We start from the raw sequence: 8,950 nt of genomic DNA on the forward strand, positions 1-8,950 counted from the left end.
CTTACAGTTCCAGTAAGATTTATATGTCACTATTTATTTATATGTCATCCATTTATATGACGCTAAATAATGATGTTGTTATTGGGCATTTTCTACTTTTCCTGATTATTTGTTTATTTATTTGACAGAGAGAAAGAGTGTGAGAGAGAGAGAGAAAGTGCACAAGCAGGCAGAGTAGCAGGCAGAGGGAGAGGGAGAAGCAGGCTTCCTGCTGAATAAGGAGCCTGACAGGGGGCTCAATCCTAGGACCCTGGGATTATGACCTGAGCCAAAGGCAGCTGCTTAACCAACTGAACCACCCTGACTTGTCCTGATTTTTAATGTGTCCAGTGTTTCATTAAATGTTATACTGGCCTTTGTCTTAAAACAGTTTTTATTTAATTGAATTAAAATGCATTTAGAGTTATAGCTTATTAAAAGTTATTATATTTTAAAAAGAAATTCATGTTTAATTTTTAAAACAGTGTTCCCACTGTGCTACATGACCTCTTGAATGGTGAGACGTGCTTTTCTATTTCAAAAATAAAAAAATCTTCTGATGGAGTTGAGGACAGTAAAAACAGCGAGGTGGTGTGAGGGTTGGAGGCAGAGAGGCTGTGACACTTTTAACAACATCTGCATGTGTCCCTTTCCCAGTGTTACTGCTCTTTGTTAAAGGACACTTTAAAAATACATGCCAAGAAGTACTCAAACTCTTCTAGAAGATAGGAGACATTTGATTCCCTAAGATTCCTCATGATGGTTTGATGAGTCTAAAGCACAAGACAGAGACCATGTGCCTATCAAGTGCCCTATCTTTCCTCCAGGGAATCTCACAGATCCTGTCTAGTCCTGCAAACCAACCCTCTTGAAGCTAAACTCCCTCAGCATCTTCTGGTTCCTCTACTCCACCAAAATTCAAACTTGTTCCAGGGATAATGTATTTGACCCTGAAGGAAGATATCATTCCATCCAGTATAAGTGGAGGAGAAGGTAAGAGATACTCTCCACTTAGTCCTTTGTGCCTTATTTGCCAGAACTAAAGACTATATTGATGAAGGGCATGTAATCAAAACCTCAGTCGTGATGCTCTAGTTGAAAAATCTGCTCTAAGACACATGTCTCTGGGGAATGTAAAAGCCACTGCCACTTGTTATAGTGCCTCTGTCTTTATCTTTGTCAGAGAGATAGGATAAAATTGCCTTAGGCAGAGCTTTCTCCCAGCATTTAACTTCCTCAGCTGGAAACCCTACCCAGGTGGCATAATGTGAAAGAGAGGGAGACTTATAAATTATAGACCATTGTAATTAAATGTGAAATTGTCACTCATCAGGTTGCCATACCATTCATAAAGGCCTTCCCAGCTCATTGCGCTGTACTTCTTAATTTGGTTCTTGTGAGGTAGTTAATTTTCTCTGTAATTGAAAGAATATCCATTGCAAATGATTTCTAGGAGCAAATGAAAATGATGATGATTTGCTCAACTGGTCAGTGGGTGTTGAACTATTTTCCTTTATTAATTTACAGTGATTTCTTCATGTCCTCTGAATTTCTAACTTGATTCTAGAAAAGGTCATGCATTTGAAAAGGGGCCTTGTAGTTGGCTGTAATCAGTCATCTTGCTGTCAGTTTTAAGGGAAAAAAAAAAAAAGGCTGGCAGATCAGGTGGACGTAGAGGAAAATTAACCCAACATAACCTTAGGTTTACAACACTGAAAAGCTAGTTAAGCGAGTTGTGGACTGGGCATTGTACTAAAACACCTCTGTGAATTGTAAAGTAGACTAAAAGCTTTCAATGGAAATGTTTCACTCGTGCCTAAAGCAAACTATTTTATATTTTCTCCTGTGGGAAAATGGCTATGATTAGGTTGGTAAGACACTTAACTCAGAGCAAGGGCGATTGTTTGATGATGCTTTCCAAAGATATTGACAACAATGATGATTTCATTTAGAACTGGACATCAGTCATTCCAAAATTTAAAAAAAATATTTCAATCGCTATGAGTTAGAGTTAAGTTTCCCAGTCCCTCAAATAATGACCTGCCTCAATATAATGCCTCCTCATGCCTTTACCTTAAATTTGCATAGCATTTCTCTAAGGAACACAAGGTGATTTCCAGACCATATCTCATTAATTCTACTAAAAGCACTGCCAGAGGAGAAGCCCAAGAGAAATTAGAAAAGACTCATTTCTACTTAAAAAAAAAAAAAAAATCCTCCACCCATATGTAGAATCTCTGTATTTGTGACCACAGCTATTCTTGAAGCTTGCTTTGAATTTGTAACATTTAAATGAAAAAAAAAAAAAAAGTCCTTTCTTATGTATTCTTTGAAGTAACTAAAATATGAAAGAAAGTAGCTTTGCTATATTGAGTAAATTAAAGAACATTTGATGCAGTCTTGAAGGGCTTATTCAAACTGGTATATAGGAGAACAAGCTACAACAAAAGAAGTTGATTATGTTTATTTTAAGTCTGGGCATGGCAGGGGTCCAGGTGAGTTTTCAGTGTGGCAAACACAAGAGAGGTTTCAGTTAGCTGATTACTGGACATGTGGAGCATCTGGACAGGTTCTGAAGTACTTCGTGTGCAAACGCAGTGCATGCTATTAAGGGCAACATTTCCCAACACACTGAAAAGGAATGAAATTCCAGCAGGACTTTTCAGTTTTTTAAATGTCAAGACTTGATTATGGGGAACAGAGGGAGGCTTGAGGACAAACCCTTGATCGTGTGCCATGCACTTCTCACCAATCCTGTAAACAATATAATAGAGGGAAACTTGAATACGTTCCAAGAGGCAGCGACAAGCCAGAGAGGTTGTGTGCTCTTCACCGGCTCCCAGGCCAGTCTAGGAGGACACCCAGGCTGAGTCGTAAAGTTTTTAGTTAAATACCCAGACCTCTCTGGAAGTCCTGGCGATGATTCCAGACCCCAGGAACACCACTGAATTTGGAGGATCAAGGGGGTGGAAATCAACAGAACATAATAAGCAAGAACCGGGTCAAGGGTATCAGTAAAAATCATTTTGAAATTCCCCTGATTATTGATTAGATATGATTCAAGCAATGTTAACAAGCAATGGAAATATGCAGAATATAGGCAGGCTAGAGCAGCAGCAGCAATGACCTCCTGGGGGCATTCCTGCTGTTCCTTCACCCAACAGGACCAGAAAGGTAAGGACTAAGATCTCAGTCAACCCAGAGAAGCAGGAGGGTAAAGCTGCTACAGTGAGGTGAATAACTCTTGTCTGGGGTCATTAGTCCAGAAGAACCACTGGGAGAACCTGTCATACATGGCAACAGCAACGGCAGCCACAATGGCAGTGTGAGGGAGTGGGAAGGAAGGCATCTGGAGGAAGGGTTTCAAAGGGGGCAGCCATTCTTCATCGAAAAGACAGCTGGCAAACTCTGACCCCAGGAGAAGCACAGGTCTTCCAACACTGGGACAGATGCTCAGCAGTGTGGGACTGGTACGCAGCTCAGCAGCTTCACCGAAACCAAAGAGAAACATGCAGAAAACAAATTTCCTCTGTCAGGATCACCCATGGGCCAGTGCCCTCAAGGAAGCACAAATTAAAACAATAACTCAAATGTCACAGATGTGAAAAGAGCATAGAATTGGAAATTAGAAGGCCTTTAAAAAAAAAAAAAAAGAACAACAACAACAAAAACAAAAAACAAAACTCCAAGCTTTTTATATGTATAACTTCTTTTTATCTTTAACATCCTATGAAATGGATCAAAGAAGGTTTTACCACCATTTTAGATGAAGAGAAGCTCGCAGAGACATTAAACTGTTACGGTCATCAATCCCTTATTAGAAGCCCAGTCTCTTGGTATATGAGGAGGAGAAAAATTCATGCTTTCTTTTTTCACACAGACCTTTAATCTAGTTTATTTAAAAGATCAAATATGTTACAATAATGGTTCCATGCCTACTCATTTTTCCCAAGCATCTGAAACATCCCTGTAACTGGCTAAGTTACTCCTCCTACATCACTACAACTTGTAAATTATTGTAAAAAGTTGTATTCACATTTATTTTAAGTTTCTAATTAATATGGCTGTGATAGAACTCCTTTTAGCCTTATTCCCCTACCTTCAAATATTCCTTAGTGAATTTTACATCCACTGAGGGCCATGCTGGGGCTTGGCCTACAAGATGAATGAAAACAGATCTTTCTTTTATGAATTCATTATCTAGTGGGGGAAAAAGAGAAAAATATATACAATAGCAAAAAAATGCTAAAATACACCAAGATATAATGTGTTATAGAGAAGTGACCAATGTAATTCTGAAGGATTTAGAATGTTTATGCACATACATTATAGCCTATAAACTACTTTTTTTAAATCTTATTTTATATTCACAACAACTGTTAAAGAAGTTCCATGTGAAAAGTAAAATGAGACTCAGAGATGTTAAATGAGTAACTAGTATGATGAGTAAGGAGCAGACCCAGGACATAGGATTTCTGGCTTTAGACCTTCTGCCCTTCCCACTATTAAGACATTTGAACCTATTATTGAGTGAGGGATGTTCAGGACTAAAGGCAATGGTGAGAGAGAATGTGTGATCAAAGCCTCTGTAGAATAAAAAAAAAGGAGAAAAAGGAATGGTCTTAATTTCTTCCTCTCTCTAGAAAGGACAAAAGATCCCAGCATGAGGGCATTTATGAAGCTAGGTGATGTGGGGGCGCCTGCAGAGCCTTCCAGAGGACCTCACACAGAACAGCTAATGCTGCTAGAGTATAGCACACACAGGCTGGGGGTGAGCCTGGGAAATTAGCCTGTGAAATACCAATTCCATGATCGATATTGAAACATTAATCTAACATCACATTTTTGTTTATTCCCTAGGCCTGGAATGCTTCCTGTTTTCACATGATCCTTTGTTTGAAATCCAAGGTACTTTATCCATACTTTGTAAATCAATCATACTCCTTTGTAATCTTTGTAAATCTATCATACTCCTTTTTTAAAAATAGTTGTCAGTCCACTTTATCCCTTTATTCTAATAGTGAGGTTAGCAAGGACCCTTTAATCATCTTTACCTGCCTAAACAACTAACATAATGTTTAAAAATGGAAAATTCTCAATATTTTCTTTTCTTTCTTTTTTTTTTTTTGGTATTAAGGGCATTAAGGCTTATGATGAAACACAAAATATAGCACTTTCTAGGCCCATATTTAAAGCCCTAGTGCCTGTTTGCGGTACTCAATATATATTTAGATGAATGAAGGTGCGATACCTATTTGTTGATGGATTAATGTGTTTGAAGTTCCTGAAAGTTATATTTGACAGGAAACACCTTATTGTGACTTTTGTTGCATGAGATGTATTTGGAAGGTTTTGATGTACTTTTAAAACAAAGAAATTTGTGTAAAGCATATTTGCAAGGGAATGGCCCCATATATTTAACACGTGTATAAGCAGTTTGGCTGAGTTGGCTGAACTCATTAGGTCGCAGTCAAGAAAAGGTATTTTTTTTTTTCTCCCTCTCTTACAAATGTCTTCAACGTGATTCACTAGACCTCCTTTTCTTGCTGCAGACACTACTTGGGCTGATTCCACAGACTTCTGGTAATTTTCACCTCTTGGAAGAGTGTTTGAACTATTTCATTTTCAGGGTGTTCAGAAGTCCCGCATCATCTAAATAAAAATTTTAATCTCACAACCACATCACAATATTTGCCTCCCTTTCTCATCCAGAATGATCAGTGGCTCAATGACTAGCCATGTAGAAGGTATTTTGGGTCTGTATGTCATTCTCCATTACTTCCTCTTTCTTCTTAGGGTCAGAGAAAGGGGAGGAGAGACTAGAGGGAAGAAGTTACAGGCTTGTTATTTAGCTGATGAGTGTTGCATGACTATAAGACACCCTCTGTCATGGAAGATGCTCTAGCAGTTTCTTTATGACCCAGGAGGTGGGGAAGGTGCTGCTCACTGTACAGTGAGCTCCCTGTTACAGGGGGCACTATGTGGTTGCTTCCCAGGACTTTTCAAAAGCTGCTTCCTCTTTCTGCTCAGTCCTCCTCATCCAGCCAAGCAGTCTTTCATATGACTCACAGCTATTCAGATTTTTTTTTTTTAGCTTATCAGCCTTCATTCCACATCCAGCCAAATGGTAAAAGTATACTTGGAACCTTTCCATTCACCACCCTTTTTTTTTTTTTTTTAAGAGGATGCCTGGATGGCTCAAATGGTTAAGCCTCTGCCTTCAGCTCAGGTCCTGGGATCCAGTTCCACATCAGGCTCTCTACTTAGTGGGAAGCCTGCTTCTCCCTCTGCCTGCTGCTCCCCCTGTTTGTACTCTCTCTCTCAAATAAATAAATAAAATCTTTTAAAAAAAGAACTTTTTAAACATGACTTTCTATGAACAGCATAATGCATACTTGAAATCTCCTGCAGCTCAGCAAGCATTTAGCCTCGTCCTAAGTGATGCTGTCTTCTGTTTTTGTGCCTTTCCCCATCCCCCAAGAGATTCTCTTGCACCCACCTAACCCATGCCTACCTTCCACTCCACCAAATTGTATTAACAGTTAAGGGGATGGAAATCTACACTTCCAAAATCCTATTAAAGAACCTCCTCTCCAATAAGCCCATAGTATCTGATTTTATGAGGTAGGGATGGACAGTGTTTACTGTACCACCTTGATATGTTTATGACCCTCTTTAGAATAGATACACATCTATCCCCCATCTTCTCAGCTTCTGGCCTAAGTCAGAGACAATAAAGAAAGTAATGAATGATAGCCTCCAAAATTAAAGCCATCAGTTATATAGACAGACAGATAGATAGATGATAGATGATATAGATAAATAGGTAGATGATAGAGAGATGATAGATAGATAAATAATTGAAGTCAGATTGTTTACTCTATACCTTTAGTAATTTCATTTGTGCAGAGTGAAAGATTAATAGTAAATGAAGGGACAGGGAAGGATTGTAGCCTGCCCTGTAATAGCATAAAATTTTGTGGATTGTGAGGTTTTGACTGATAATCCAGTCTTCTCAGGGTTTGAAGAATTGATGACAGTAGACTTGATACCAGGCCATGATCTCAGATGCTGACGGGGATATGAAGGGACACAACTTCAATATCATCATGAAGTGGAACTCCTCTCCCCACTTCCCTCTAATATTTTTAAAATACTATATTTGATACTATACTGTAATCTCCATAATATGAAATAAATAAAACATATCCCTTGGTGGACATCTCACTCCTAGTGAAATCACCTTTTTTCAGTTGGAAAAAGAATGGGTAGAACCTAGAAAAACTTACTAGCTATAAAATTGCCAGACTTAGAAGTTCACAAAATAAAAGGAAGTTCAAAACAATACTATATTTTCACTCAAGGAATGTGTCATGATTTTTTTCTCTACCTCATGGGTATTATTGTAAAATAATATCTTTTTAAAGTACAATTTCAATGACTTTTCATCATTTGTTTTATGGGTCTATTATAATCTGTTTAAGAAATCCAAAATTGTTGGATTTCTACATTGTCTTTTAATTGTATATTATTATAAGAGCTGCCTTAATAAAAATGTTTATAAAATTTTCACAAACTATAATTATTTTAGCATAATTTTTAGAAATAGAATTTATCATCAATAGCTGTACCTATTATAAGGGTTTTGATATATATCACCCAATTACACTGTAGAAATATACCAATTTACAACTTATTATAAGTATAAGAGAGTGGCATTTCCTCATACTTTTTCCATTTATTTAATCCTTTTAAATCTCCAACTAATACATGAAAAATGGTGCTGCATTTGTTGGATTCTTTTAAGAAGAAATATGATTTGCCATGCTTACCATTTATATTTGAAAATAAATATGTTAATGTATTTTAATCCATGCTTTTTCTTTATTTGTATTACCATATAAAATAACATTATTTTATTTCTCATAAACAGTGTAGTTTTGAGATCTGATACTCTAGTTGTGCTTTGATATTGCAATTTTTATGTAGCAAATTCCATCAAACTATCACTTGATCCTGCCTGTGCTGAGTATCAGTAGGTTTAAGTAGAGGGGAAGTAGACAAGGAGAATGTATTAGAAGAGATGGGAAAGAAAGAGCAGCACGTGGAATAAAGTGTATACAAAATATGTGAGAACAGAAATTCAAAGGATTAGACATTATCCCCCTACTTAGTGCTTTAAAAAACTTCCTTATTGAAATCTCATTTAGAAGAAGGCCCAGCCACTATAATATTTGTTTAAAATTAAACAATATCCTGAGTGTTATGAATGGGTTATGATTTCTCCTAAGATAACTGTATTAAATAAATGATTTAACTACATTTTTAGTTTGGTGGTAAAAGTAATATTCTTGTGATTGTTTGTTTTATACTCTTAACAGATCATTTTCAAGGGATAAGATTATACGATATTATATATCCATTATAAATGCATGGATGTTTTTATTTTTATTTTTAATAGACGTAAGTACTCTTATAATCGGAAAAAAAGATATTTTAATTTAAATAAAGAAGAAATAGGTTTCAACTCTTAAAAACTTTAAGATGTGCCAACAAAACTTCATTATCAAGAAAAAATGACAAAGTAGTATAGAATATTTCTTCTCAAATTTAATGTGCATGGGAGTCACCTGGAAACTTGCTAAAATACAAGTCTTTCACAAAATATATTTGAGGTAGGTCCTGAGATTGTGTATTTCTAACAAGCTTCCAGATGATTCTGATAAGGTGGATCTACAGAACACAATTTGTATAGCAAGCATATAGAGATAATTATTAATTTTAACAGCAGACAGAAATAGACCTATTTCTGTTGGAATTTGTTTTGTGTGGGAATTTTGTTTTGCTCTTTTTGTTGTTTTTTTAATCTGCCAAACTTAGACAATTAAATGAAATAGTGACTATAAGATTCTTAGCTGAATGCCTGGCAGTGGTAAGAATCACGTAGACTATGAGGTAAAATTAATTTGTA

Source organism: Lontra canadensis, unplaced genomic scaffold (genome assembly GCF_010015895.1).
Source record: "Lontra canadensis isolate GAN:19392208 unplaced genomic scaffold, GSC_riverotter_1.0 scaffold1, whole genome shotgun sequence".
NCBI lineage: Eukaryota > Metazoa > Chordata > Mammalia > Carnivora > Mustelidae > Lontra > Lontra canadensis.